Source organism: Lutra lutra, chromosome 3 (genome assembly GCF_902655055.1).
Source record: "Lutra lutra chromosome 3, mLutLut1.2, whole genome shotgun sequence".
In the NCBI taxonomy this organism is placed as follows: domain Eukaryota; kingdom Metazoa; phylum Chordata; class Mammalia; order Carnivora; family Mustelidae; genus Lutra; species Lutra lutra.
Window position 1 is genome coordinate 120,307,095 of NC_062280.1, and position 25,577 is coordinate 120,332,671.

Genomic DNA, 25,577 nt, shown 5'->3' on the forward strand with positions numbered 1-25,577 from the left:
GAGGAGGTAATATCACACAAATGAAATTATAATTGTGTAAAACACAGCTACTTCTTGGAATTTCAGACTCTCTGGAAATAACTACAAAAAATGGATATTTAGTTTTTCCTAAGTTTTTAGTAAGGGAAATATTAACAAAACATACATCTCTCTTATGTAATGCTAATAACTCTCCACAAGATAAACTGCTTTATTTATTTATTTATTTACTTATTTACTTAGGTTTTATTAGCAGAGCTTAAAAAGATTAGTTCCTGACCTAGGCTTAACAGAAAATTAATTTTAAAAGTCTCATCAGAGAGGAGAATTTATAGATCACTGACTCAAACTCTCTGGTTCTATAATGAGACCAAAAAATGTTAACTGAGCTAGAATCCAATTTTGTGTTTTGTTAAGTAAGAACAACTTGCTTCCTAGGTCATTCTGATTTTAATTATAAAGTTTATTGTACATTTTAATATGTCAGAATCATAAGTGTTTTCTATAAAATTCCTACAAATCAGAATTTACTCCTAAATTTAGTTCCCCCCCCCCCAACCAATTTGTATATATTTAGATCTTAAAAACTCCTTTGGCAGATCCACAACAAGTGTGGCAGATTATAATCTGAAAATAGTAACAGCAATAAGCACAGAAAAAGTAAAAGAATAATGGCAGACAGGTTTTGCTGGCACATGAGAGGTCAGCTTTTGACATATTTGAGATAGTATAGAGTCTCACTGTGTACAAACAACCTGGTAATTTGTTAAAATTTCTTAACTTAGCATTTTAGAGGGAAGACATTTTGACAAAAGCCATGTCGTATAATCTTCAGTTTCTGCATTCATTAACTTTTTTGAGAAGCAAATGATTCACATAAGGAGGAATATTTCTGAGGCAATTATTCATCTCACATGTATGTCCCAATGAATCCCAAGATATGAAATATTCTATACAACTTGACAAAAATTATATTAACTACAGGGAGTTAAAATATTATAAAAACTCATTTCAGGTACGTATGGATGGTTGTCTACTCAGTTCTATGCCATTTGTAATGTTTACAAAATTTTATGAAGAGATAATTATACAGATGCAAACATGTATGCATAAATGTATAGGACGTGTGTGTATGTGTATACAAACACATATGTTTATATTTTACATTTCATTTTCTCAGTATAAGGGAAATATAAACTTTGCTTAAAGAAAATCATGGCTTTTGATATCTCTTTAGAGATTTTGCCGGGCAGTGTAGCATGAACATCTGCTACATGCTGAATGGTTCTGATGGTGTTAACTGAGAAGGAGGAATCATTTCACTGGAGACTATAATTCTCAGCTTCAATAAGAACTTTTTAGCTATTGCAAATATATTTCATTGTCACTTTAAACATTCTGAGCAACAGAGAGACTCAGCATAATAAATTTTTAGAGCTCACTGTAGTTCATTCTCTGAGAGCTTCCATCTTTGTCTGTCTTTTGAGATGTGAATATGAGCCCTCATACTACTCTAAAAGGTGTCAAATTTTTTGTTTGGGTTTGCATCATCTTGGAAACCCTTTTTTCCCTCTTCAATTTGTAATTTCTTAAAAAGTCTTTGTGAATTTCCCCCCTTTTTTGCATGTTGGTGTTCAAGATGGTAACGGGTGGCAGGCCCCTGCAGCCTCAGTGGGAACTGTGCTCAGGAATGTGCACAGCTGTGGAAACCAGGGCAGCTATGTGGAGGAGATTTTGCAGTTGTTCAGTTTGCCATATAATGAACACACAAAATATTCCAGTCAGAAACCAAGATTGCTTTAATGAAAATTCATAGGGGAAAAGAAAACAGGTGAGACCAGATTATTTAACCCAATTAAAATCAAGGAACTTTCTTTATTATCTTCAAATAGATTATTTTTAAACACACCATAGTGTGACTTTTCCCTTTGCTCTACTGTGACATAAGGATGAATTTTCAATTTATGTGTACTATGAGATGCCAGAGAATACTAAGGTAGTTTTAGGAATATATATTCCTCAGAGCTTCCTGGGTTCACTATGGAGCAATTTTGCTGGAAAATTGAAGATCCTAAAGGAGCTCTTGAGGTCTCTTCTTAGAACTTTCATGAAATGATAAGTGAGTTTCAATAAGGAGTCAGATAACAACGGGACTCAGGACAAGTGGTGGAGGAATGGTATGGAGGGAAAATCTGCCTCTTTCTAGATGTTTCCTTCTCTCCTTTGTCTTAGCTCTCTCTTTTCCTGGTTTACATTTTTTCTCTTTTTTTTCTTTTCCTTTCTTTTCTTTCACTCCCTTTTCTCCTCACATTTTATTTTATTTTTTACTTTTTAATTTTTAAAAGATTTTGTTTATTTTTTTGAGAGAGAGAGAGAGAGTGAAGGAGAGAGAGAATGATAAGGGGAAGGGTCAGAGGTAAAATGATCTTTTGACTCTGGGATCATGACCTGAGCAGAAAGCAGATGCTTAACCAACTGAGCTACCCAGGTGCCCTCCTCTCAGTGCAGTCTGTTTTTCCCATCTGTGGGTTCTCTGACCTCTTCCCCAAAGCATTCATGTTACATGTATGTATTTATTACTTTTAGAAATCAACCAAAAGTTCTGATATAATATATTGAATGTGATTGAGAGAAAGATGCTGAAATTGTGCTCAAAGAAGAACAATGTTTTCTATTTCATCAGAGAATCTGGTAATTTTTATGATCTATAGAATAGTATTTATAGAGGAGTTTCACGAAGGCAAAGCAAGCTCAGAACCAGGATCTAGGAAGAATAGGCTAGGAGGAATAGGTGTTGGGGAACTGATGTCTGCTTTAGAATCAGAACACTCACTGACCTGCTGCTCTGAGAGTGTTTCAGAAAAGAAGGGTCAGGCCTTGCTGGGGGACTTTGTGGGAGGTCACACAAGGTGAGGAACTGGGTGGTGTTGGTCTACCAGCCTCAGGAATGATGCTACAATGAGGTGAGGGTCTTGAAGCAAATCTTCATGAGCAAGCTATTAGTCTAGGTAAATATCCCATTTTACTAGGTTCCTGTCTTATTTTCCTGAACCAAGTAACTTAGTTATTTTTGCTTGTTGTCAGTGTTGCTTATCACAGGGACATAAAAGTATTTTTGGACTCACTTTTCAGCCTGCATCACCTTGTCATAGGTGCACATCAATATGGCATATCGCAGTTATTACACTTAGGTTACATGTCTTTTCCTGAAGACTGTGAAGAATTAACAGCACATTATTATTTTTTATCATGAGAAATATGTTGCCTGGTAGCAATTTTAAGCCTAATCTTAAAGTCAAATGTGGAATATAAATGACAAGACAAAACAAAACAATCTCAAAAGCCTCCCCCAGTTCCTACCTCTTATTGAAGCACTGGGATCACAGGGTTACACAGATGACCAGAAAATCTCAGCACCTGGGTGGTTCCTGGCACATAGGACTGGCAGGATTTAACATAAGAATAAAATTTTGTAACGGAGGGGAATGGACCACACTGATTATTTCTGCAAGAAGACACTTTTTTCCCGATGTGGTTTTCCCTATTGTGACAGACTCAGCTGACTTCTGCTGGTCTCAGAGGTCAGCAGGTGTATTCACACTAGTTTTCCTGAAATTTGTCATTGCACTCACTTTTCCAGATTTTGTAAACTCTGCTAAACCATGCCATTTATTCAGGAATAAATAGAGAAAGGCCATTCAGTTAGCTAATGATACTAATTGAATGCTTATTTGGCACAACAATACACCACGCCCCTGAAGATTCCCCACGTAATGACAAAGAGTTTGTGGTTTCTGAGAGCCAGGCATGCCAGATTTAATGTTCTAGGGCAAAGAAACTATATATAAGCAAAATAGGTTAATAACTCAGTGTCTGTATACAGATTTATTTTCTCTTGACAGACTGAGGCCTGTCCCGAAAAGTATCAGTAGCATGGTGAGTTAGTCTAGAATCACATAATATGAAGAGCAGTTAGAAGAATTAGGCATTTTTAGCCTGGGGAAGAGAAGACATAATGGGGACAAGATAGTTGTCTTTAAACATTTGAGAAGCTGTCAGATGGGAAAGGATTAGACTGGTTCTGTGAAACTCTAGAGGACATAAATATGGGAGAAGTTTCAATAAGCAGGTTGGGGGTGAAAAGAAATTTTGAACAGTATGATTTATACAAACAAGGGATGAGTTCTAAAACACCATAAGGTGTGTTCATGGAAGGAATTTATGCTCCAATTAATTCGTGGACACATGGATTAGGTATCTTTGAAGGTACCTTCCAACTCTCAGATTCTGTGATTCTTGGATGTGAAAATTCCACTTGACATAGAGTCATCTCTGTTTACCACAACCAGTCACAATAACACACTTAAAGGTGTGCCGACATCCACAATGAAACATGGCTTACAAGGACCCCAGAGGCATGACCTCTGACAATCTCTATCCTTCTCCAGTCCAACTCTCCTCCTCACTCTCCAATTGGTTGCTTTCCTGCTGTTCCTAGATCTTTCTTTTTCTTTCTTTCTTTCTTTCTTTCTTTCTTTCTTTCTTTCTTTCTTTCTTTCTTTCTTTCCTTCATTTGCGATAGAGAGAGAAAGAGCACACAAATGGTGGGGGGAGCAGAGGGAGAGGAAGAAGTAGACATCCCGATGAGCAGGGAGCCTGACGTGGGGCTCAATCCCAGGACACTAAGATTATGACCTGAGCTAAAGCAGACGGTTAACCAACTGAGCCAACCAGGCACCCCTAGAATTTTCTTTTTAGCTCAGAGTCATCATACATTCTCATTCTTCAGCCTTGAATTCTCTCCTTCCACTCTTCCTCACTTAACTCTGTACATCTCCAGGTAAATGTCTTCCTCTCCCAGGGAAGCCTTTACTCATCAGGTTCAATTCCCCTTTTAAAGGCCTTTTAAAAGCCTGCATGGCACCATGTTTAATGTTTACAATGTTCATCCCACCCTTTGAGAACTATTTTCTCACTATCTTTTCTACAGTTTTCTATAGGACTTGAGGGTGGGGACATGTCCCTGGTTCATGGCTTTATCATCAGTATCTTGGCACAGTTCTGAGGACATTTTCCAAAAATATTTGCGAGATGAATGTTATCCTCCTGGATTTAAAAATGCCTGGATATATTGATGTCAGATTTACTTCTAAAGTTTCCAGGACTCATCGTTGTATGTATCTATGAGGGAGTTATGATGATTTAGAATTGGAAAGCTTTTGAATATTTTTAAGACTTTTATAACTTTACAGTATTGCAAAACTTCTTTCATGTGGTAATACTTCTAGAGTTCTTGGAGCAGCTCTCCCCACATATTACTACAATGATCCACCTAATGGGATGTGGGTGCAAATGGGAGCAAAAAACCATGGTCAGAGTTGCCTGATTTGGGGGCACAGTGAGGGAAATAAGTACTAGAAGGGAAACAAGTGCTAATAGTGAGAAAAGGTGATAAAGAGAAAAGGTTAGAATGGCTTTGCACACAATTATACTTGGTTTACTTCTCAGCTGAAGTGAGAATTTATGATTAACACACCTCTCTCCCATCCCACTACAAGCTCTAATGACCTGGTAACTGAACACACAAGACAATGTTTAGCTGTGACATCCAGGAGGGAAATTTTTACACCACTTTAGTGTAATTCAGTACTATTGTCCACTTTTGTTTTCTGAAAACCTGTTCTTCACTATCCCTGCTGCTTTTGCCTAAGAAAAGTTAATTTCTGTCTCAGACATTTCCAACCTTTTGACAGGTTTTCCACCCTGGTTGGCATGGAAAAAAAAATCACTGGTTGGATTTCATGGTGGAGTCTGGATCTATATTTACTGTCTATGGTTCATTATGAGAGGTCTCCCTGAACTTGTTTGGTAGTTTGGAGACCACACTGAAAGGAGAAGATATTCATTCCTTTGAACTTGTGTGATTATATGAAGCCGTTTTTCTCTTCCTGCCCATCCATCCTGTTTGCTTTTCTTCAAGAAAATAACCCAGTCTTGTGCTACTGACTGTACTGATGGAAGTAGAAGCCCTTTAATAGGCAATGTAACAGATTAGTGTATAATATTATTAGGGTCAACTGCTTACAGAGGCCATTAGAAGTTGTTTCATCCAGGGAAGAGATGGTAATCATAGTTATGACCCCTTTTGCAGCAACTGCCATGGTCCTAGGAATATCAGTCCCAAATTGTTGCTTTAGCAGTGACAATGGAAAGAAGAGAAACACATCTGAGCCACTGTGGTGTCTGATGCCCAAATGGTGACTTGATCCATTTTCAGTAGGGAGTGGGGTTTGAGTTATTTTTTTCTAGAACTGAAGATATGTCTATGATGAATCATCCTTGCTTTTAGTGGTTATGTTCAAGTCAACAAGTATTTCCTGAGAAATTCAGAGGAATACTACAATGAATAAGAGTCTTACATTGAAGCTCTTCTTGGCCTATGGACCTCATTGCATTATTTGGGGACACATGGATTGGTTGTGTGACATTATTCCCATTAGCAAGATGCTTAGGTCAGTGGTGCTAACAGGTATGTGGGTATGAGTCACATAATAGAGAAATAAAGTCCTGTGGTTGTCTTTTATCATAATGCAGCAACTGGAATATCAGAGCGGGGCTTCCAGATGAAGTCCTGGTGGGAAGGGGTTGGTGGGCTGGGAATTGACAACAATGTGACCAAGGTAGATGTTGCTCAGCTCAAATGGACCACTGCTGTCTAGGTAGGAGATCTATTAAACAATCCTTTGGATCCTATGATTGGAAAAACAGGGCAATAAAGTCAGGTAAGAGGAACAGATAAAAACTGACTAGTGAGAAGATAGTTAAAATACTTGTTCTCGAAAGAATAAGAAAGAATCCCGGATGAGTCTTTGCTGGCAGGCCCTTCCCTGGTGTGACCTCAGCTAGCTGGGGGCGCTGCGCGAGTGGTTGCTCTAATCCCAAGGGTGGCTCTTTCCAAACTGCTGCGTGTCCATGTGTGCATTCCTGTGGAAGCCTGCAGCCGCACGTGAATACAATGAAGACAATCCTTGTCTCTGGGACTGTCAGCCTGTCACATTTGATGAGTCTTAGATTTGAAAAGGAAAAAAAGAAACAAAACACTCACATCAAACAAATATGCAGTAGCCAGAGCTGAAAAAGAAAATAGGCCACACTGGTGGACATCTCTCTCTCTCTCTCTGAAAAAAAAGAAAAAAAAAGTCACATGAATTCAAATTTGGAACAAGACTGCATCCTCCACAAGGCCTGCCTCACTGAAAGCTTTGGGTGTCCGTGGGTATGCTGCATTGCTCCGTCTGGCAAAGACAGAAGGAGGTGATTCAGGACAAATTGAAGCAGTGCAGGGAAACCTGGCACTAAATTTAGCAAGAAATTTGTAATCCTGCAGCTGGCTGAATCCGTTGCTGGGTAGGTTCTGTCCACACAGAGCCCTACACAGCCCTCAAGGACAACTGATGGAACATGGGCAGAGAGCCACATGGTCCTGGAAGAGGCTTTCTAATCTCTTATTCTTGTTTTCTAAAACTCATGCACTTTTTAATTTTTTTTAAAGGCTGGAAAGATCCCTTTGTTATTGGCCTTCCATTACCTAATTAAAATAAGAACAGCATGTGAGAAAACTGTTAACATATAAGAAGAAAGTCACTCTCCTCTTGGGCAAGTTGGACTTCCAAACCTTGTAAGATGTTCCCCTGGAGGATGACTCACACCATCAGGATTACCACTCCCAAGCACCTCAGAGGGAACAACATTTGGTGTGTCAAAGAAAGGACATGCAAGAAGGGGGAGGATTTTCCACAAAAGTACAGCTTCCTGCCAGAGAGCACACGTGAGGCCAGGACATTTGGGCATAAACAGCTCACACATCGGAAAGAGCGAGAAAAATGCAGAGATGACTGCTGAGAGGGTTGAAGAAATCCATATATTTTTCAGAATGTGGCAAAAGTCCTCTGTGGTCACTCTATCAAAAACAAAAGTATTAAAGTGGACCTTTATTATGTTAAGCCAAATAGGACCTTCCCCTTTCAAGAAATAAACTTTAAAAAAAAAATGTGGGCAAAAAAACGGAACCCTGATTTTTCGTGTGATCCTGAGTCTATTACCTAAATATTTTATTTCATATTCTCTGTATTTATATGTAAACAATTTTGTGACTTATCTCTCCACCTCAGGGGGCTCTATGACAAGAAACTAGGGCCACAACTCTGTTCTCCGTCTACTACAGGGTTGAGTGCACACTCTCACCTGGGGTAGTGAGGGCTTCTCCTTGCGGGGGGGGGGGGTGCTGGGAGGCAGGGGCGGAAATTGAGGGTTAGCCTAATACAGATTGAGGGCATTCAGTCTCAGTGAGGCAACCAGGGCCAGGTGGTCAAGGGCAAAAGGCAGAGTAGAAATGAGCCTGTTCTCCCTTAGGCCTTCCTATAATAATTTCACACTCTTGACAATAGAGACATTTTTAGGGTTGTCTCTGTTGAGCTTCCCACCCCATCCCCATATCTATCTCTGTTTCAGCTTCCACCTTAGTAGAATTCCCTTGGTGCCATTTTTCTCTGACTCCGTTCTCTCACTCCCCAGCTCTTGCTGCTCCCCTCGGTTCTGTGCTCCATGCCAATGTCCTCCCTTGCACAGTCTCAGCTATTGCTGAAGGGTTTCAGTTTTCTACCTGTAGCTTAATTTTCTGCTGGAGCTCCAAGACCTGATAAACAACATGCCAACCCAGAGGCCTAGTAGATATCCCGATATCAATATTTCCCAAATCAAACATATTCACTAATTTACTTATTAATAAGCTGCTATATGCCAGATCCTGTGTGAGAAATCAATAGCCAAGCCAACCAATAACATATTGAATGATAAAACAGTTTTAGCATCATTTTTGGGACCATGGGCTTCAGAGAGGGAAAAGCTGGGTTTTGTCACTTTTAAGCTGTATGAACTTAGATGAGTTACAGAACTTCTCAGGATCTCAATTTATTCATTGTAAAAAGAGGATAATAACATTACCATCTTGAAGTACCATTTTAAGAATTAAATGTGATAACGTTTGAAAGGTACATAAACAATGCATGGTATGTAGCTAAGATCAGTAAATATTAGTGGTCAGGAAAGAGATGTAAAAGAAATAGAGGGACAGCTAACAATTCCTAGTGGATCAGGGATGACTTGATAGTGGTAGAGGAGCTGATATCATCTCTCAAAGATGACAAGCAGTCAGATAGATGGGGTTGGGAGGGGAGATCTATTCCCCCATTTGTGAAGGGATGGAGAATGAAATAGCATGTGACATTTGTTGAATCTTAAGCAGTGTAGTACCAAGAGCAAGGAATTTGTGGGAATTAATGAGGAGAGATGAAGGTAGAATGTATGGGAACATCGTATCATGAAGTATCTTGTGTGTTAATCTAAAGAGTCTCAAATTTATCCTGAAAGCTATGGAGGAATTGAAGGAATTTCAATAGGAAAATGACATGATCAGATTTGTATTTCAGAAAGAACACATAGGCAACTGTGTGCAGTAGGGATTGGAGCTGTGCCAGGCTTGAGGGAAGGAGACTAGTTAGGAGGCAGTTGTGGTAATCCAGGCAAGAAGTGATGAGGGTCTGGATTAAGGTAATGACTTTGGGGATAGAGAGAATGGCATGGAGATGAGTCAATATTAAGGAGTTAGAATCTGTAGGACTTGGTAGCTCAGTGTGAAGTCTCAATGAGAAAAAAGAATCTGGGATGCCTGCCAAATTTCTGTGTGGGCAAGTGGATGGATGGTAACATCATTCAATGAGATATGGGAGTTGGAAAGAGGAAACATTTTGATATTGGGTCCAGTTTGGGACCTAATGATATTTCTATTATATTAATTTAAAGACTGATGTTAATGGAAGTCTGGGTTTTTTTTTTTTTTTTTTTTCCACATGTAAATAACCAAAGTCCAGGGGATGATAAGTAGTGCAGTCTGTTCAGATGAAGAATCTGGTGTCAGGTGAAAAGAGCCAAAAGCAAAGACTTGGAGGGATAATGGACATTTAGGAAGGAAGATAACAAATCGGTGACATAGTCTAGATTAACAAGTCATGGAGCTCAGAAGAGAATCAAGAAAGTTAGCATTGCAGGAAGTGAATGGTTACAGACACAAGTATATCGAGTTAAGGAAGAGGAAACTGAACACTGGGTTGGGAAATGTGGCAGTCATTAGTGAACTTGAAGGGAACAATTTCATTGGAGTTGTGAAAGGAATGTCAGAGTATAGTGAGTTGAAAAGAACAGTGAGTTGAAAGGAAGAGAGAAAGGGTAATCTCCAATATATTCTACTGAGTTAAGAAGAATTATGAAAGAAAGGAAAAGAAGAGAGAATGGAATTTAGAACAGGATTTGAAATTTAAGAAGGTAAGATTTTATTTATTTTTGGAGCAAATGTGGAAGGACACTGTGTGTGTGTGTGTGTGTGTGTGTGTGTGTGTGTTGAGAAGGAAAGACAGTAGAAATAGAAAGATAGAATAGAGCACTGTCCTTGAGGTTGTGGGAAGAGATGGTTACAGAGCATGAGTGGTGCATGGCACAGGCTCTGGGAAGAAGGGTTATTTTCTCCACTGAGAACCAAAGAAAATGATGAAATACAAGTTTATGTATAAATTCATTTTAATGGAGAAAAGAAAGAGTCCTTGCTTGGTACACTACATTTTTCCCTGTTAATTAGGGGCAAGTTCATCCATTGAAAATATAGAAGAGGTAGGCTTGAGGTTAGGTAGAGCACTTTAAATAGATTTTCGGAGGGGTGGAATTGGGAAATACCTAATATTTGTTGGGTGTTTACTGCATTCTACTTATAACTTTAATCATTGTAAATATATTCATTTTTTAATTCTTACCATAACTCTTTAAGACAGATAAAATAATCATCTTTATTTTAGAGATGGGGAAACTAAGGCACAGGGAATTTTTTAAAAAATGCTTTGACAATTATGTTGTTAGAGAAGGGCTTGAACTCAATATTTTGACTCCATAGGCCATCTTTTAATGTATTAGTGTATACAGAGAACACTAATATTCATTTATTCATTCAGTAAATATTAACCAAATGCTTTCTATGTGAAAAGACTTTTTAGTCTTATCAGATGCATTGATACACAAATAGTCAAGATGTTTATGTTCATATTTAATGATGGGAGACTGGCAAGAAACAAAAGAGGAAAATTGTAGTTTATAGTAGATGAAAAGTAGTGTAAAATAAAGGGAAACATAAAACAGGTTGAGGGCCTGAATAGGTAGATTATGAATATAGGTAGGGGTAGAACTTATTTGAGATGATACCATATGAGCAAAGACTTGGAAGAGGGAAGGGATTAGCCGTGTAGATAGTGGAGAGAACATTCCAGTGCCCAAGGCATGACTGTGGTTGACATACTCAAGGAAAAAGGAGGATAGTATGGAAGATGTTTCCTAAGCAAGGTGGGGATGGGGAGGAGTAGGAGGTGAGGTCAAAGAAGATGCTACGGGGAAGTGCAGATCATGCAGGAGCATTGGATTTTTTACTCTGTGTAAAATGGGGGAGGATTGCAGGTTTTGAACAGGAAAGTGACATATGAACATTCTTAGGTACTAAAAAGATGACTCTGGCTGATGTCTTGTGAATAGATGGAGGGTGCATGAAGAAGCAGGGAGACCAGAAGGGAGAGGGCTGTCATGAAGGTGATTGGAGATAGTAGCTGGGACCAAAATAGTGGTATTAGAAATAGTGAGTAGTGGTTGGATTCTGAATAAATTTAAGGGATGGAACAAACAGAATTTCCTGATTCACTGCAGGTGGAGTGTAGAAAAGAAGAGAATAGAAAGATAACTCTTGAGGGGTTTTGGCTTACATAATTATAAATGGAGTTGGCATAACTGAAATGGAGAAGAGTTAGTGTAGGTTTAGGGGACAATCAGGTGTGACAATCTTTCCAATTGTGTAAGTTTTCTCCCTCAGCATTCAGCATGCCTTATAGATAGTAGAAGAGTGGAATGGGAGAGTTTGACAGATCAGATATTGGGGATTTACAAAGTTAGCTCAAAGGAAGGACTAGGGGTGTGAGATTTTGGAGTAAAATAAGACTCAAGAAATGTGGAAGTAATAAAAGTGATGGAAGTAATGGACTATAGATTCTAATTTTCAAAGAAAAGTAAATTAAATCTCAAAGAAGATAGTAGTGTCACCAGATGCATAGGGTCCAGTGTGGGGGTTTCCACAGAGTATCTGTGTCCTCACATGGGGTTGTGGAGGGAGTTGTTAAGCAGGATGAAAAAAATTAGAAAAATTGCAAAATGTCTGGATCATGGGACCTGGGCTTTGAAGTGACTGAAAGTTAGAAATCTTGAGAATAAGGAAGCGAATAAGTTGGAATAACAGGTTGTGTGAGTAAAAGCAAGGTGTTAAGTTTGAGATTCCAGAATGGGTTGAGTTCTAGGTAATGGCCAACTTTAGGATATAGCCTTTGGAAGGGCTGCTGAAGTGAAGTAGAGGCAGACAGATGGAACTACAGTCAGAAGAGGATGTAAGATGGATTGATCACTTAGTTTTTTGCTTTATTGAGATGTAATTGATATATGATAAAATGCAAATATTAAAGTGTGAAATTTTGACCTTGTATACACCCATGGAACCATCACCACAATCAAGACAATGAACATATTCATTACCCTCAAAAGTTTCTCCATGCCTCTTTGCCATCCCTCACTCCTTCCCACTCCACTCTGCCCACCCCATTCCCAAGCAAAAACTGACCTGCTTCTGTCACTACAGATTAATTTGTATGTTCTAGACTTTTACATATAATGGAATCATACTACATGTATTCTTTTTTCTTTTTTTTAAAGATTTAGTTATTTATTTGTGGGGGGTAAGAGGAAGAGGCAGAAAGAGAATCCTTAAGCAGACTCCCTGGTGAGTGAAGAGCCTGATATAGGGTTCTATCCCATGATCCTGAGATCATGACCTGAGCTGAAATCAAGAGTCAGACACTTAATCAACTTGAGCCACTCAGGCTCCCCACAATGTTGTTGTTATTTGGTTTTGTTGTCATTATTTGGTTTCCTTCACTCAGAATAACTACTGTAAAAGTTATTCTTGTTGTTGCAAATGTCAATAGTTAATTCCTTTTATTTTTGTGTAGTATTCCAGTGTATGGCCACACCTCAGTATTTTATCAGATGAATAACAGTTTTATATCTTTTGAAGGACATGAGGATTGTTCCAGTTTTTGATTATTGCAAATAGAGTTGCTATAAATATCTACATATAAGTCTTTGGACATAGGCTTTCATTTCTCTTGGACAAATACCAAGGAGTTAAACTGCTAAGTCACATGGTAGGTGCATGTTTCATTTATTACAAAACTACCTAATTGACTTTCAGATTCACAGTGGATTGGATCATTTTACCATCTAACCAGCAGTGTATGAGAGTTCCAGTTGCTCTACCTCCTCACTAACACTTGGTATGGATAATCTTTAATTTGATCAGTTCCTGTTGGTGTGCAATGGCATCTCTTGGTTTACATTACCATTTCCCAGGGGCCTAATGAAGTGAGCATATACCTTTTTACTATCCATTTATCTTTCTTGAGAAATGGCCAAATATTTTTTGCCATTTTTTACTGGGTTGTTTATTTTCTTTTTAAGTATAAGAGTTTTAGAAATGCTCTTTATACAAGTCCTTTGCCAGATATATATTCATAAACATTTCACCCAGTTTGTGGTTTCTTTCTTCATATTCTTTTTTTTTATTGTATTTTTAAATTTTCATGTATTTTTAAGTTAATTTTTTTAAAATTTCTTTTCAGCATAACAGTATTCATTGTTTTTGCACCATACCCAGTGCTCCATTCAATATGTGCCCTCCTTAATACCCAACACCTTGTTCCCCCAAACTCCCACCCCCCACCCCCCTCAAGACCCTCAGATTGTTTTTCAGAGGCCATAGTCTCTCATGGTTCACCTCCCCTTCCAATTTCCCTCAACTCCTCCTCTCCATCTCCCCATGTCCTCCATGTTATTTGTTATGCTCCACAAATAAGTGAAACCATATTATAATTGACTCTCTCTGCTTGACTTATTTCACTCAGCATAATCTCTTCCAGTCCTGTCCATGTTGCTACAAAAGCTGGGTATTCATCCTTTCTGATAGAGGCATAATACTCCATAGTGTATATGGACCACATCTTCCTTATCCATTCGTCCGTTGAAGGGCATCTTGGTTCTTTCCACAGTTTGGCGACTGTGGCCATTGCTGCTATAAACATTGGGGTCCCAAAGGCCCTTCTTTTCACTACATCTGTATCTTTGGGGTAAATACCCAGTAGTGCAATTGCAGGGTCATAGGGAAGCTCTATTTTTAATTTCTTAAGGAATCTCCACACTATTCTCCAAAGTGGCTGCACCAACTTGCATTTCCACCAACAGTGTAAGAGGGTTCCCCTTTCTCCACATCCCCTCCAACACATGTTGTTTCCTGTCTTGCTAATTTTGGCCATTCTAAGTGGTGTAAGGTGGTATCTCAATGTGGTTTTAATTTGAATCTCCCTGATAGCTAATGATGATGAACATTTTTTCATGTGTCTGATAGCCATTTGTATGTCTTCATTGGGGAAGTGTCTGTTCATATCTTCTGCCCATTTTTTTGATACGATTATCTGTTTTGTGTGTGTTGAGTTTGAGGAGTTCTTTATAGATCCTGGATATCAACCTTTTGTCTGTACTGTCATTTGCAATTATCTTCTCCCATTCCGTGGGTTGCCTCTTTGTTTTCTTGACTGTTTCCTTTGCTGTGCAGAAGCTTTTGATTTTGATAAAGTCCCAAAAGTTCATTTTCGCTTTTGTTTCCTTTGCCTTTGGAGACATATCTTGAAAGAAGTTGCTGTAGCTGATATTGAAGAGGTTACTGCCTATATTCTCCTCTAGGATTCTGATGGATTCCTGTCTCATGTTGAGGTCTTTTATCCATTTCAAGTTTATCTTTGTGTACGGTGTAAGAGAATGGTTGAGTTTCATTCTTCTACATATAGCTGTCCAGTTTTCCCAGCACCAATTACTGAAGAGACTGTTTTTTTTCCACTGTATATTTTTTCCTGCTTTGTCGAAGATTATTTGACCCTGGAGTTGAAGGTCCATATCTGGGCTCTCTACTCTGTTCCACTGGCCTATGTGTATGTTTTTATGCCAGTACCATGCTGTCTTGGTGATCACAGATTTGTAGTAAAGCTTGAAATCAGGTAACGTGATGCCGCCAGTTTTATCTTTGTTTTTCAACATTTCCTTAGCAATTTGGGGTCTCTTCTGATTCCATACAAATTTTATGATTATTTGCTCCAGCTCTTTGAAAAATACCGTTGGAATTTTGATGGGAATGGCACTAAAAGTATAGATTGCTCTAGGCAGTATAGACATTTTGACAATGTTTATTCTTCCGATCCAAGAGCACAGAATGGTCTTCCATCTTTTTGTGTCTTCTTCAATTTCTTTCATGAGTGTTCTGTAGTTCCTCGAGTACAGATCCTTTACCTCTTTGGTTAGGTTTATTCCCAGGTATCTTATGGTTCTTGGTGCTATAGTAAATGGAATCGTTTCTCTAATTTCCCTTTCTGTATTTTCATTGTTAGTGTATAAGAAAGCAACTGATTTCTGTACATTGACTTTGTATCCTGCCACGTTACTGAATTGCTGTATGAGTTTTAGTAATTTGGGGGTGGAGTCTTTTGGTTTTTCCATATAAAGAATCATGTCATCTGTGAAGAGAGAGAGCTTGACTTCTTCATTGCCAATTGGATACCTTTTATTTCTCTTTGTTGTCTGATTGCTGTTGCTAGGACTTCTAACACTATGTTGAACAAGAGTGGTGAGAATGGGCATCCTTTTCATGTTCCTGATCTCAACGGGAAGGCTGCAAGCTTTTTCACATTGAGGATGATATTTGCTGTGGGTCTTTCATAGATAGATTTTATGAAGTTCAGGAATGTTCCCTCTATCCCTATACTTTGAAGCATTTTAATCAGGAACGGATGCTGGATTTTGTCAAATGCTTTTTCTGCATCAATTGAGAGGACCATGTGTTTCTTCTCTCTTCTCTTATTGATTTGTTCTATCACATTGATTGATTTGTGAATGTTGAACCATCCTTGTAGCCCAGGGATGAATCCCACCTGGTCATGATGGATAATCTTTTTAATGTGCTGTTGGATCCTGTTTGCTAGGATCTTGTTGAGAATCTTAGCATCCATATTCATCAGAGATATTGGTCTGAAATTCTCCTTTTGGAAGGGTCTTTTCCTGGTTTGGGGATCAGGGTAATGCTGGCTTCATAAAAAGAGTCTGGAAGTTTTCCTTCTGCTTCAATTTTTTGAAACAGCTTCAGAAGAATAGGTGTTATTTCTTCTTTGAAAGTTTGATAGAATTCCCCAGGGAATTTGTCGTCCTGGGCTCTTGTTTTTTGGGAGGTTTTTGATCACTGCTTCAATCTCGTTACTAGATATTGGTCTATTCAGGTTGTCAATTTCTTCCTGGTTCAATTTTGGGAGTTTATAGTTTTCCAGGAATGCATCCATTTCATCTAGGTTGATTAGCTTATTGGCATATAACTGTTAATAATAACTTTTAATGATTGTTTCTACTTCCTTGGTGTTAGTTGTGATCTCTCCCTTTTCATTCATAATTTTATGAATTTGGGCTTTCTCTCTTTTCTTTTGGATTAGTATGGCCAATGGTTTATCGATCATATTGATTCTTTCAAAAAACCAGCTTCTAGTTTCATTGATATGTTCTACTGTATCTCTGGTTTCTACCTCATTGATCTCTGCTCTAATCTTGATTATTTTCCCTTCTTATGTGTGGAGTTGGTTTGATTTGTTGTTGATTCTCCAGCTCTTTAAGGTGCAGAGACAGTTGGTGTATTCTGGATTTTTCAATTTTTTTAAGGGAGGCTTGGATGGCTATTTATTTCCCCTTTAGGACCACCTTTGCTGTATCTCATAGGTTTTGGACTGAAGTGTCTTCATTCTCGTTGGTTTCCATGAATTGTTTAAGTTCTTCTTTGATCTCCTGGTTGATCCAAGCATTCTTAAGCAAGGTGGTCTTTAGCTTCCAGGTGTTTGAGTTCCTTCCAAACTTTTCCTTGTGATTGAGCTCCAGTTTCAAAGCATTGTGATCTGAGAATATGCAGGGAATAATGTCAGTCTTTTGGTATCAGTTGAGTCCTGATTTGTGACCCAGTATGTGATCTATTCTGGAGAAGGTTCCATGTGCACTTGAGAAGAATGAGTATTCTGTTGTTTTAGGGTGGAATGTTCTGTATATATCTATGAGGTCCATCTGGTCCAATGTGTCATTCAATGCTCTTGTTTCTTTATTGATTTTCTGCTTCGATGATCTGTCTATTACTGAGAGAGGCGTGTTAGGATCTCCTACTATTAATGTATTCATATCAATATGATTCTTTATCTTGATTAATCATTTTCTTATGTAATTGGCTGCTCCCATATTGGGGGCGTAGATGTTTACAATTGTTAGATAGTCTTGGTGGATAGTCCCTTTAAGAATTATGTAGTGTCCTTCTGTATCTCTGACTACAGTCTTTAGTTTAAAATCTAATTTATCTGATATGAGAATCACTACCCTAGCCTTCTTTTGAGGCCCATTGGCATGAAAGATGCTTCTCCATCCCTTCACTTTCAGTCTGGGTGTATCTTTAGGTTCAAAATGGGTCTCTCGTAGACAACATATGGATGGGTCCTGTCATTTTATCCAATCTGCAACCCTGTGTTGTTTTATGGGCACATTTAGGCCATTCACATTGGTGCACCCTGGAACGCTTCTGAGAAATCAGGATTCCCCACCCACGTGAGAGAAAAAAGAAAAGAAAAAGAAAAAAGAGAGAGAGAGAGAGAGGCGAAAAAGGGAAGTAAAAGAGAAGGCTCAGCCCAAATGGGCCCCAAAGTAAGATTTATGAAGTATACAAAGAAAAACAGACAAACAATAAGATTGACAAAAGTATATGACAAGAGAAAAAATATATATATATAAAAGCAAAAAAAGGAAGGACCTCGTCAAAAAGAACCCCAAGTATAAGATTTATATACTATCAGGACAAACACAAATACACAGAAACACTGGCAGAAGAAAAAGATGGGAGAGTGGTTATAAATTCTCAGTGTGGGTGAGGAAGGTTATTTTGATTCTTCCTGGATGTATCTTGATATCTTTGTTAAAGGACTCAACTTTCCTAAGATAAAGGGGGATTAAAAATTGGTTTACCTATAGGGGTAGCATTGATGGGGAAAAGGGGTTACCTTGAAGTTTAAGTCTATATGAATATCAGAAAATAAAAATAAAAAAAGAATAAACTAGACTAAACTAAACTAAAATTTTAAAAAAATTAAAAAAAATAGAAAAACAAAAGAAAAACACGGGTGTATGTATCAAAAAGTTCAGGTTAGAAGGTTATTATGGAATTTGATGTACTGGACATTTCACTGTGATGGTATAAGGTTAAAAATTATCTATATATATAAAAAAAAGAACCAGAATAGTGGGAATGAGTTAAAAATAAAAGTTGTATCTATGAAGTAGTGGTGGTTGTTCTCTTGTCCTCTTTTTTTTTTTTTTTTCTTTCCTTGTTGGTTTTCTGGGGGAGGGGCCTGCCTCGTGGGTTTTCAGTCAATGATGTTCCCTGAGTTAAGTTCTCCCACCCCCCTCAAGGGGGTGGGCTCTGAGGAAACCGGTTTTTTTCATGCTTTGGTTCTCTGGAGGTTTTTATGTTTGTTTGTTTGTTGTTTTTTGTTTTTTTCTCTCACCTTGACAGTTTTTGATGGTTTTTGGAGGTTTAGAGGAAAGCAAACTGCATCCCAACTTCCCTCTCAGAGAGAAGCCTCAGTCTGCTCCCCTGTGGGTGCTGCGGAGCTGCTCGCAGAGCAGGTTCTGAGTTGAGGTCCCTGGGATGCAGGATCTCCTGCTTGTACCTAAAACCACAGCTGTGGCAGCTGTCTGGGCAGCTCCAGACCACCAGAGAGGTTCCAAGCAGTGATCACACACTGAGATTTTCCCCATGGCCGGGGCTGGGAGTGCCTGGTCTTTCTGGGTCCAAGAGCACCAGGCTGGCACCTGCGTGCAACTCTCCCAGGGGAGGGTGTGGGGCTCACGTGTCTCAGGCTCTGATAGCAGGGCATGGCGTTCTGCTGTCTGGCAAGGCTCCCAGCCCCTCACAGGAGCAGGACCCCACGCGTTCTCTGGCGCGCTGGCTTCTCTGGTTTCTCCAGACCTGGTTTCTCCACCCACACTCTCTCTGGCTCAGTGCCAGGGGAGGCTGTCCTGGGTCTGGGGACTTAAGCCCTTGTCCCTAACCGCCCCAATTCCCACAATTTCCCCCTGCGATCATTTGCTCTTTTTGAATGCTTTTAACCAGACTCCAAGTTAATGCTGGTCCCCAGATGCAGGGCACTCTCATATTGGGGTATTACTTTCCAATCGGTCGCCTCTGGTGGCTCCCTCCTCCTTTTGTTTATCTTCCGATATCAGTCCGATGTTCCCACTCTGCTTTACCTGCTCACTGGCGTCTTCCGCCCCTGTAGAGATCCAGACGTGTCTAATTCTGATCTCAGGCTGATTTCATGGGTGATTGGAGTTCTTTGGTAGGTAATCAGCTCACTTTAGGGTACAGGTTGAAACAGCGCCTCCTCCTACTTCCCCGCCATCTTGTCTCCCCTTCCTGGCCTTTATTCTTTAGGTATTTGAGGCACCTAAAGATTCTGATTAGATGAATGACATGGTTAAATTTTCATTTAAGGTATATTTTTCTTTCCCTGGATTTCAATGCAAGAATCTGGGAGGGGTTCTTAATGCTGTTTTGACCTCACTGTTTCTCTAGAGTTGTGGGATCTTGGCCTGGGACAGAAACAGATCTACTGCATGTCCCAGCTCATCGATACAGAGGATCTATGAGGTCAGCCCTGAGGACGACCCTTCCAGACGATGACGCTCCAGGCGGCGCTGCCGCTCCCGTCGGAGATGCTGCTGCTCTGGTCGACGACGCTGCTCCCGAGGACTCTCTTTCTTCATATTCTTAACAATGTCTTTGGAAGAATAAAAGTGTAAAATTTGAAGTAAATCTAATTTATGTATTTTTATCTTATAGTTTGTGATATTTTTGTCCTATTGAGGAAATCTTAAACCCACAGATACTATGATTTTTCTCCTGTATGTTCCTCAAGAAGGTTTCTTGTTTTAGCTCCTAGTCTAGGACTCATTTGCATATGTTGTGAGGTAAATGGTAAATTTTTTTTTCCCTTTGCTTATGGCTGTCTGCTTTTTAGCACAATTTGTTGAAAATACTTTCCTTTCCTTATTGAAATGCTTTGAGACCTTTTCTGAAAATCAATTGATCATATATATAGGCGTCTACTTCTGGACTGTATACATTGTCATTTATTTATCTGCCTACCTATATGGCAAGACCATGTTGCCTTGATAATAAGTATATAATGAGTAGATACAAAACAAATCTTCATATCATATAATATGAGTGATCCAACTTTGTTCTTCTTTTTCAAAGTCATTTTGACTACTACAAGATTATTTGCATTTTCAAATGAATTTTGGGATCAGCTTGCCAAATTCTACAAATTGACCCTATGAGTTGACACTAGGTGGGTCAATTTGTGGGAGGTTGGGTTTTAATAATTGTGTCTTAAGAACCATACTTGAAAATGGTATTTCTCTATTTAGGTCTTTAATTTCTCTTATCAATGTATAATTTTCAGTGAGCAAGTCTTGAAAATTTTTGTCAGATTTATTCGTGATCATCTGGTATGTAAGTTAATGAATAAATTATTAAGTGAAGAAGAGACAAATGTCCATTGCAGAAGAATTCTAAATCAATTATATTTCCACTCTGCCCTTACAGGGTATGCTGTGCATAGTGACTTCTTTGCGATGAGTACAGTACAGACCAGGGAAATAAAAAAGTAACTTTTACTTACTATATAACAGTGGAGAAACATGACAAGCCCTACTTCAACCAGATGGTCAAGGTCAACATTAACTTTCATAAATCATGTTGACAGTATGTACTCTTGATATAATGTGATGGCAATGGCTCTTTAGCTCTGTGATCTTCCTCCTAAAAACACAGAGCCCTAATCTAAACATGAGAAAAATATCAAACAAATTCCAGTGGAGGGATATCCCACAATATACCCAACCTTTACTTCTCAAAACTGTCAAGGTCCTCAATATGCAGGTAAGTTTTCTCCCTGTCTTCTCATGGCTTGATAGCTCTTTCCTTTTTGTCAGTGAAGAATAGTCCTTTGGACATTTGTAATCCAATTTGTTCACCCACTCACTTATTAAAGGGCACCTTGATTGTTTTCAGTTTTTGTCAGTTATGAATAAAATCATCTGAAACATTCATGTGCAGGGCTTTACCTTTTCTTCAAAATTTGTTCTTTCTTGTGGACATATCTTTTCAACTCAATTGGGTAAATACTTAGGTTATGTAGTTTCTTCCTTGTATACTAAGACTATGTTAAGCTTTATAAGAGACTGTCAGGTTGTCTTCCAAAGTGTAGCACCATTTCATATTCTATCCAGCAGTGAATGGGAGCTTCTGTTGCCTACTTCCTTGTCGGCAGAGAGGCAGGCAGAGAGATAGGGGGAAGCAGGCTCCCCACTTAAAAGAGAGCCTGATGTGGGGTTCGATCCCAGGACCCTAAGATCATGACCTGAGCAGAGGCTTAACCCACTGAGCCACCCAAGCGGCCATGTATAGTAAGTCTTGATGTTGGCTAGTGCCAAACCTCAACTTTCCTCGTTTTCAGTATTTTGCTTGCTATTCTGGGTCTTTTGTCTTGCCATATACAATGTAGAGACAGTTTGTTAATTTCTGCAAAAATAGCTTGCTGAAATTTTGGTGGGTGTTGCATTGAATTGATAGCTGGAGATGGAGAAAAACTTGAGATTTTGACAACATTGAGTCACCCTACCCATGTACATGGAATATCTCTGTTTATTTAGAATTTTTTAAACTTCTTTTATCAGACTTTTGTAGTTTTCCTCACATAGATCCTGTGTGTATTTTTTTAAATTTATATCTAAGCGTTTCAGGGAGGTTTTGGTGCTAATATAAATTATATTGTGTTTTTAATTTCAAGTTCCAATTGTTTATTACTGGTATATGGAAAACAATTTGCTTTTGTGTATTAACCTTGTATCCTATGACTCTGCTGTAATCTAGGAGTAATTTATTTTTGTCAAATCTTTGGGATTTTCTACATACACGGTTGTCTCTTTTGTGAGCAGAGAAAGATTTAATTTTTCCTTTTTAATCTCTATACCTTTTACTTCCTTTTGTTTGTCTTATTACACTAACTAGGACTTCCAGTAGTGTTGAATAGGAGTGGAGAGAGGGGGTATCTTTACCTAGTTCCTGCTTTGAAGGGTGAAACAACCTTTCATTTTTTCACAATTTAGTATGATGTTAAGTTAGTTGAGTCTTTTGTAATTGTTCTTTAGCAATTTGGGGAAGTTACTCTTTATTTCTAGTTTGCTGAAATATTTTACCAGGAATCACTATTGGATTTTATCAAATGCTTTTTCTGCATCTATCTGTATGATCACATGATTTTTCTTCTTTAGTCCATTGACATGATGGATTATGTGCATTGATTTTTAAATGTTGAAACATTTCCATACCTGGAAAAAAAAAAAAACCCATGTGGTCATGGTGTATAATTATACAGAAAAAGTCCTCGGCCTTTTCTGTCCTAAGTAGAGAGAAACCCTGCTCTTCCCCACTGTATTTCTTTACCTGTGAGTCTCCTGTGTTGCTCATATGGGACGTTTCACTTCTGATGCCCTGGTCACCCAATGTGTGGAGGTTTCCCCCCACAACAAGCCATTCTCTGTGACACAACCTGGGTGTCCTACAATTCAACTCAATTCTGTCACTATCTGCCTGGAGACAGCATCAGATTCCCCAGGTTGGGGGCAGGATCCCATAAAACTGCCCAATGCCTCTTTCAGATGCTGATTGCAAGCCCAGGTTATTATCTAGTGAAAAGATTCCCATCTACAAGGTAACCAGAGGAGATGACATGGAGAATGTCATGCATATACCCTCAGAAGAACAGAAACTTAAGTGAGAGACTGATTTTTGGTAAATGCCTGAATTATAGGCCAAGACTTATCTCCTGACCAATGAACATCTGCCAAGAATTTCTTGCCCTTCTCCAGCTGATGAGCATACTGCTTGGAATCAGGCTGGATTTCCCCCTCTTTGCTCTCTGTGCCAGTAAATACAGCCCATCCCAAACCCTAGAAGGATTTGCGTGCAGCATAGGGCAACATGCATTTTCTCAAATAGCAATTTCACTGCTATTCCTGAATAAAGTCCATTTTTGGTAATTTGATTTTGCCTCAGTTTACCTAATAAGAAAGATTTGGGTTGACAATCTGCTTCTGACCAATCGGCTATCTTTTGGAGGTTCCTATGATCCCCTGCCTTGGACTTCAGATACCAGTCACAAAACCTGGTTGTTAGCTGCACTTATGACCCATTGGCTATAAATCAGAAGCTCCCATCAGCCCCTCCTCAGGTTTAGTAAATTTGCTAGAGCAGATTGCAGAACTCAGAGAAACATTTTACATACTAAATTACCTCTATTTTTTTTTTTTTTTTTTTTAGATTACCTCTTTTTATAAAAAGATATAACTCAGGAGCAACCAGATGGAAGAGCTGTCCAGGACAAGGTGTGGGGAAAAGGTGTGGAGCTTTCATGCCCTCTCCAGGCATACCACCCTCCCAGAACATCCACGTGGCCACAGATCTGGGGGTTCTCCCAAGCTTGAGCTCTTGGATTTTTATGGAAGCTTTATTATATAGTCTTTATGGATTGGATCATTGACCACTGGTGATTTATTCAACCCCCAGGCCCTCTTCCCTTCCTGGAGGTTGAGGAATAGAAATGAAAGTTCCAACCCTCTAATCACGTGGTTGGTTCTCCTGGCAACCCACCTCCATCTTCAGGTTGGGGAGAAAAATCACCTCAAAGTAAGAGACACTTTTCTGACATCAACACTTAGAAAATTCCAAGGGTTTGGGAGTTGTGCATAAGGAATGATGGATGAAGACCAAATACATGTGAGAAATATATTTTAATAATCTGAAAGACCAAATACATATTTCTGTAATAAAGAATAATATTGCAGTAATTCTTTTTCTGTCTCTACAAATGAATATAGTCACATGTCACTTCTAATTTAAAGCCCTGCCTGAACCAATAGGGAGTTTATTGCTTTCTACTTTGGAACTCGCACAAAACTTGGCTTCTACCTTTATTATAGTACTTAACATAATATGTTGTTTTTACACATTTTAAGTTCTGTAACAATACTCTGAGCAGCTAAGAAAATAACTTCTTTTTGAAAAACTTCCCTTGTACCTGTAGCCCTCAGAGTGTTCCTATTTAACAGTAATTATCTTCATATTCTCCCCTTCTCTAGTACTTAATGCTCTGCCAGACACATGTGAGTACTCAAAAATTTGTTGAAAGCAAAAAAAAAAAAAAAATTGTGTTCCAGACATAAAACATGTTCCAAAGCCAGTCAGTAAAATGCTGAAGCATTTTAATGATATAAACCTAATGCTGATGGTAACATATCGAAAAGAATCCCATTTATTTTCTGTGACATTTTAAATGAATAATCTGGCTGACTTTATCAGTAAGGCAGCTACAGATTTCTGACCTTTGAACCCCTGTGGGTTGTGAAGGGCGGAGAAGGTGGCACTGGGACTTTATCACTCGTCTGGGCCACCCGAGATATACACTGGTTGTGTATATGGCTCTGTAAATGTGCTGACATTGCACCAGACATTCAGGTTGCTTCAGTGACCCTGCCTTGGCTCTGAGGTCAGCCTTTCTTATCCCATTTTCAATCTGTCTTCTTCTATCTCAGGGTGGAGGAGAAGACAGGAGAAGACATTTTGTGTAATTGTTATTGATTGGAGAGGCTTAAAATAAGTAGCACCATCTCAAGCCTGTGGAATGGATCAAGGGGTAATGGACAAAAGGAATCTCTTTCTTTTTGGAAGTTTCTGTGAAGTCACAACAGAAGGGAAGGGTAATTTTAGGACTCTTTTATCCTCTTTTAGTGTAAGTCAGAAATTTGGGAGACCCTCAATATTTCGATTCTCAAATAAAAATGCCCATTGTAAAATGTTTATCCCAACCGAGGATCATGGCCATGTTTCTAGAGCATTCTTCTCTGTATGTGAGAACCTTTGAGATCTTGTTGTTTTCACGAAAAAGGCTTTATAGCAGCCATGAAAGAATCCTGTGAAAAACCTTACAAAGTCAAGCACAAAAAACACCTGGGATATCAGTAATACTTATCAGCTATTTTAGTGAGAACTTTCTCTACAGCGTAGTGGAAACAATTGCAGTGAATTGCCTGAGCAGAGTTATTTTTGTTTTAAGAAACTGCGACCCTGGCCTGAAGGAGCTAGACTCTTCCTTCTTGAAAAAATACCATTATCATTTTTCCTATTCTATTTAAGTAAACCCATTTTCTAATTCTACTATTGTTTT

At 38.8% G+C, this 25,577-nt stretch overlaps 1 long non-coding RNA gene across 2 annotated transcripts in view; it reads left to right on the forward strand.

Annotated features, from left to right (window-relative positions):
* Window positions 1-25,577, forward strand: part of LOC125096178 (uncharacterized) — a 46,377-nt gene that overhangs the window by 15,997 nt on the left and 4,803 nt on the right. Inside the window, exon 1 of one of the 2 annotated variants that reach the window (XR_007126093.1) lies at window positions 24,986-25,046. The exons of the other annotated variant lie outside the window; for it this stretch is intronic. This is a non-coding gene — a long non-coding RNA (uncharacterized LOC125096178). Of the gene's footprint in view, window positions 1-24,985; window positions 25,047-25,577 lie in introns of those variants that run through there. 2 annotated transcript variants of the gene reach the window in all.